This window comes from Azolla caroliniana, unplaced genomic scaffold (assembly GCF_043228905.1).
Source record: "Azolla caroliniana isolate FFs.n. ecotype wild unplaced genomic scaffold, voAzoCaro1.0.p SCAF_14, whole genome shotgun sequence".
NCBI lineage: Eukaryota > Viridiplantae > Streptophyta > Polypodiopsida > Salviniales > Salviniaceae > Azolla > Azolla caroliniana.
The window spans coordinates 10542278-10548277 of NW_028230449.1; the positions used below are offsets into that span (position 1 = coordinate 10542278).

Consider the following 6000-nt stretch of genomic DNA (forward strand, 5'->3'; position numbering starts at 1 on the left):
ATATATATATTTCTCCTAGACAAACTTTAGACTTTAAACCTTTGTATAAAGAGTGGTATGTAAGACTCAGTATGTAAGACTTAGTATGTAAGATTATGTGAGCTGACGAAATTCAGATGCATAGATTGATGTTGCATGTTCTCCTTGTTGTAACGGATATAGTTTGTTGAGTGTGACTTGTCATTTGCCGGTCTCCCCGAAAGTTGCCTCATATTCAGTAAGAAATGCTTGTAAATCATTCAAGAGAGGCAAAGAAGCCTCCACTAGAGGGGCAAACCAAGCTTGCGCTTGTCTTGTCAGCAACATGCCCATCAGTCCAACTTGTCAAAAGTCATCAGAATATCTTTGGGGTTGAAGACGAATAATAAGACGGATTTGGTTGATGAAGATTCTTAATCGTGACCTTTTTCCATCGAATTTTTCGGGCAAGATGACATTAGGTTCTACATCATAAGGGTCAATAATCGGGTGAGGTATAATCGTCGTCGCTGCCTAAAGTTCTTGAACAGAGTTTCGTAAGTTCGCATTCTCATGTTGGAATTGTTGCGGCTCCACCAAAATTTGCTCAAGGTTACTAGATGATTCTGACATGATAGTGTATTGAGAAAGAAGACAAAAAGAAGGAACGAGATGAATCTGTCACGGATGAACAATTGGAAGACAAAGAGATGGCTAAGTTGATGAGATGGAGAGATGGAGAAGTTGATGACAATGAGTAAGAATATTTATTCCATGACTGGTGTTGATCTCCTTGATGCTAACAAGGGAGATCAACCCTTTTTATACATATAGTAACGCATGATAAGCATGCTCATGCAAAGTCATACATACTATAATAACAAGCATACTGATTCTTGCATGCCAAGTCTTATATACTCAATCTTACATACTAAGTCTTACATACTCAGTCTTACATACCACTCTTTATACAAAGGTTTAAAGTCTAAAGTTTGTTTGGGAGAAATATATATATATATGAGGACCTAAGGCTCAAATTCAACTCGATGTTCCTAACAGGTAATTATTTCTTTATTCTCAAACAAGACATAATTACTGACCAAAAAAAAAAGAAATCTAAAAATAAGTGAGATAAATATGGAATTAGTGAATGTTTTCATTGAGAATCAACAATTCTTACTTACCAAGTATTACACATTCTATTAAGGATACAAATTATATTTTTTCATTCAGAGCAATTGGACGAGTTAGAGATGTTGTTCATTTAGAGGTAAAGGAAATATTAAACAAGGGAGATAACCAGTTGAGCTCCAAAAGCAAAACATCAGTTTGTAAAGGCTTGCTCATTACCACTTACAAAAGGTAGTCCAAAAAAAAAACTTCGAAAAAATTGCTATACAAAAATTTGGATTAATGAATTAAAAGTACAAGGGGCCTTACACTCGGTAGTTATTTCTTTATTCAGAAACAAGACATAATTAATGCGCCGAAAAAGAAATCTGAAAATTAGTGAGATAAATATGAGATTAGTGTTTGCTTTCTTTGAGAGTCAACAAATCTTAGTTAAAATTGATTGGGAAACTCCTTCCTCATGTTCATATTTCTTCTCATATTCTCATGTACTTGAACCTATAAATTCGAACTACATATAAACCACATGAATATATGATGATTCTATTATAATTTATGTATGTTATAAAAGCAAGATGAGGCTACAAACCATGTTGTTTCATGTATTTCATTAGAAGTTAACTAACAAGATACACGCACTAAAAAAGAAAGACAGATTAACGTTGGTCCAAATCGTCAGCAAAAACATCGAAAGGAGGTAAAAATCGATTGATCTATAGAAGTGTTTCGGCTCAACGAATTGCAACGACACAATGGGTTAGCAAAATTGCATTCATTGATGAGAAAACCAGGGCTCTTTACTCATTGAAATATGAAACATATATAATCCACTAAAACCAAGTCTATTGAATGAGCAAAATGCATGAATTGGCGTTGCCTTCGTTGTGAGTTGAACTCAAGTCCTCCCTTTTACTAAGCAAGTGCTCTAACCAACTGAGCTATGAAAGCAGCTTTTCAATACAAACACCACGTAGAAAAATCTTGGATATTGCCACATAGAAAAGATAGTCCAGTAAATTAAGCTTCAAAAAAATTGGTATAGATAATTTGGATTCATAAGTTAAAAATACAATGAACCTTGCAGTAGGTAGCTATTCGTTATTCACAAACAAGACATAATTATTGTGCCAAAAATAAAAATCTAAAAATAAGTGAGATAAATATGGGATTAGTGATTGCTTTCATTAAGAGTCAACAATTCTTAGTTACCAAGTATTACAAATTCAATTAAGGGTATGAATTATATTTTTTTAATGAGAGCAATTGGACGAGTTAGAGATGTTGTTCATTTAGACATGAACGAAATATTTTCCGCATACTAAACAAGGGAGGTAACCAATTGACCTCGAAAAGCAAATCATCAGTTTGTAAAAGCTCGATCATTACCACTTACAAAAGATAGTCCAAGAAATTAAACTTCGAAAAAATTGGTATAGATCATTTGGATTAATGAATTAAAAATACAAGGGGCCTTGCACTTGGTAGCTATTTCTTTATTCAGAAAGAAGACATAATTAATGTGCCAAAAAAGAAATCTGAAAATAAGAGAGATAAATATGAGATTAGTGATTGTTTTCCTTGAGAGTCAACAAATCTTTGTTAAAAAGTATTAGAGATTCAATTGAGGGAAGCAATTATAGTTTTTCAATGAGTTAGAGATTGCATTTATTTAGAGTGAAACTAAGTATCTTTCGCATATTGATTGAGGGAGATAACTAATTGACATACAAAAGGTAATGAGAAACTTAATTTTTTGCAAGTTTTTAGTGCTTTAATAGCTCAGTTGGTTAGAGCATATGGTTGTTAACCATAAGGTTGGAGGTTTAAGCCCTGCTTGGAGCGACATGTATTTGAAAAAATAGGTATAATACGTATTTATAAAAAAATGTAAGTAAAACCCCAACAAAAAGCAAAAGAAAAAAAAAAATTTAGTGAAGAAGAAGATATGAGATGACAACAAAGAAGAAGAAGACAAAAACTTGTCCTGACTCTGAGTGTGATAATCGGATAAGATAGAAGAAGAAGAAGAAGAAGAAGAAGAGAGAAACCTATTCTGAATGTGATAATCGTAGATGTTGTACGTTTTAGGGTTAGGGTAAATGATGATAATGATAAAGATAGGAATAGGGTTCACAATCATGGTAGATTGATAATGTATGTGTGATGATGATGGTGAGAGAGATCATGAATAACAAGACAAGCATTGAGGGGTGGGGGGTGGTGCCTAGAATGGCTCTACCCCCCTCCCAAGGGGGGTTCAACGTTAGGGAAGAGAAGAGAGAGAGAGAGAGAGATGACAAGAGAGAGATTGAGAGAGAAATGGTTATTGTATTCATTCATTCCCCATAAGGGGTTAAATAGGTACAAAGGGGTAGATCCACAAGGGTGCAAGCCCCTTGGGCATTCACACCTAGTCACTCACTCACACCTCTTTGTATCCACCACATTCACACTCATAATCGTATAAGATTACACATACATTACATCTTTCACCCTCACTTATCAATCACCCGTACATCTCGTACAGTAACAGTAGATGATTCCTTAATCTATGAAGGCATAATCGTACATAATTACAATTTGAAGTAAAACATCCTGATACACACTTACACTAATTTATAGAATAAGTGAATGTCAACATCCATATTATTACAAGCATAGTACGTAAATTTTGTGCTCGTCTAGCATAACATTCGTTTTCCTACGTTGGAAAACGAATGCAAATGTTATTCAAACATTCTTGTGTTTTTTTTTTTGTTTTTTCCCATTTTTAAATATATTTTTAGTTTTTCTTCCTTTTCTTTAGGTTTATTTACCTCATAATAAATAGTAAATCCAAAAGTATGGTATTTATCATTCTTTGAGGGTGTTTACCATACTCAAATGATTGAAACATTCGTGAATGTGAATGCACGTATGGTACGTATGGTTCATACTATGATTACAAGTATTTTAGGATGTGAAATGTTTGAATGTCTTATATGCATTTTAGGATCTAGAACTATATTGTGCATCACAAAATTGTGTAAACATAGATGTTTTTTATAATATTACAGATATTTTTTAAAAAGGTAAATAATTTTCAAATTCTAGTAGTATTTAATGTACTATACGTAAAATACGTATTTTACGTATCGTACGTATTTTATAAGTATTTAACATATTAAAAAACATATTTAACGTATTTTTAAATTGGGAGGTACTATACGAGTATTAATACGTTATATATGTATGGTATCTGTATCGTATCTAACATACCTAACAACCTTGCTTAAGAGTCAACAAATCTTTGTTAAAAAGTATTAGAGATTCAACTGAGGGAAGCAATAAATTTTTTCAATGATACTAATTGCATGAGTTGGAGATGCCGTTCATTTAGAGGTAAACTAAATATCTTCCACATATTGATTGAGGGAGATAACCAATTGGCAAACAATGAGAAACTTAATTTTGTGCAAGTTTTACGTGCTTCAATAACTTAGTTAATTGCCTGAGACAACCAATTGAGATCTAAATGGTAATGAGATACCTAACTTTTTACAAAATTTACGTGCTTCAAAAGCTCAATTGGCTACAGTGTATGGTTGTTAACAATAAGATCATATCTCAAGGTTAAATATTCAGCCCATGTACTTGAACCTATAAATATAAACCACATGAATATATGATGATTGTTTTATAATCTATGTATGTTATCAAAGCAAGATGAGAATACAAAATATGTTATCTCATGTATTTCATTAGAAGGTATCTAACAAGATACATGTAATAAGAAACAAAGACAGGTTAACAATGGTCCAAATGCTCAACAAAAACATCGGAATGAGGTTAAAATGGATCCATCTATAGAAGTGTTTCGGCCCAACTAATTGTAACGACACAATGGGTTAGCAAAATTGGATTCATGGATGAGAAAACCAGAAATCTTTATTGATTGAAATACGAAGTCAACACTGTGGTGTGCATGTGTTCCTATGTACCACCTATTTAGCACACCCTTTTTAGGATGCATGTACCTATGTCGACCCACCCTTTTAGCACACCCTTTTAAGCTAAGCCAACCCAATGGGTATCTTTAGATCAAATATAAATTGATTAAGAAGTAAGAAGCTAAGTAGGATGGTTTTGATCTCTTATGTGCATTCCACATATTGGTGGAGAAGCGGGGTTCCAGTCCCCCACCTCCAAGCATTCGCCTCTTTCGCTTCACAGGTATGCATCGCTCTCGCCAGCATCAATCACTCAACCCACACTATCTTGTTAGTCTCTAGTAGGAGTATCTCTTCCATTAGCGCCGCCTTAGTTCACCAGTTAGGCCTCCCAACATCCACCACTCCCTCCATCCAAGTTCTTTTTGGTGACCACCAATATCTATATACTCATCTCGCATGCAAGCTCATTGCCTCGTCACCTTAGGCGATCTCACTTTCTCACACCACTTTTATGTCTTTCCCTACCAACTCTTCCCCCTCACCTTAGGTTGCCCACTAACTTCTTGTCCTATGAGTTTCTCCGATCTCCCTCCTACCCGATAGGCGTCCTATACCCCACCTCAGCCAAGTCCAAGAAACTCTCAGTCCACATGAGTATTTCATCTCTATTGGCCAATTGCTAACTCGTTTTCCATCACTAGCCCCGTCCAAGTATTATCTTATCAGGGTCGCCTGTTCCACGGGGATGTCCTCAACGTTGTTGTAGCTCAACTAGGTGTCCAATAGGTGCTTAAGTTCCCATACCATCCTGAGACAAATGGCCTCCCTGGACATCTCAACGAGATCCTGAAGAAGGAGATTGCCGCTATCATTTATCCATGCAACAAAACTTGGGATCAAATCTTGCCTTTCGTCACCCGAGCCTCCAATACATCCGTACAGGTGTGGACACAGATCAACCCTTTTCGAGCACTCTATG

General features: G+C 35.0%; 1 non-coding gene across 1 annotated transcript; it reads left to right on the top strand.

The window, feature by feature from the left end:
* The first annotated feature begins 2857 nt into the window (after nt 1-2857).
* Nucleotides 2858-2931, top strand: TRNAN-GUU (transfer RNA asparagine (anticodon GUU)). Its single transcript has one exon. It is a non-coding gene; the product is annotated as a tRNA-Asn (tRNA).
* Nucleotides 2932-6000: the final 3069 nt, after the last annotated feature.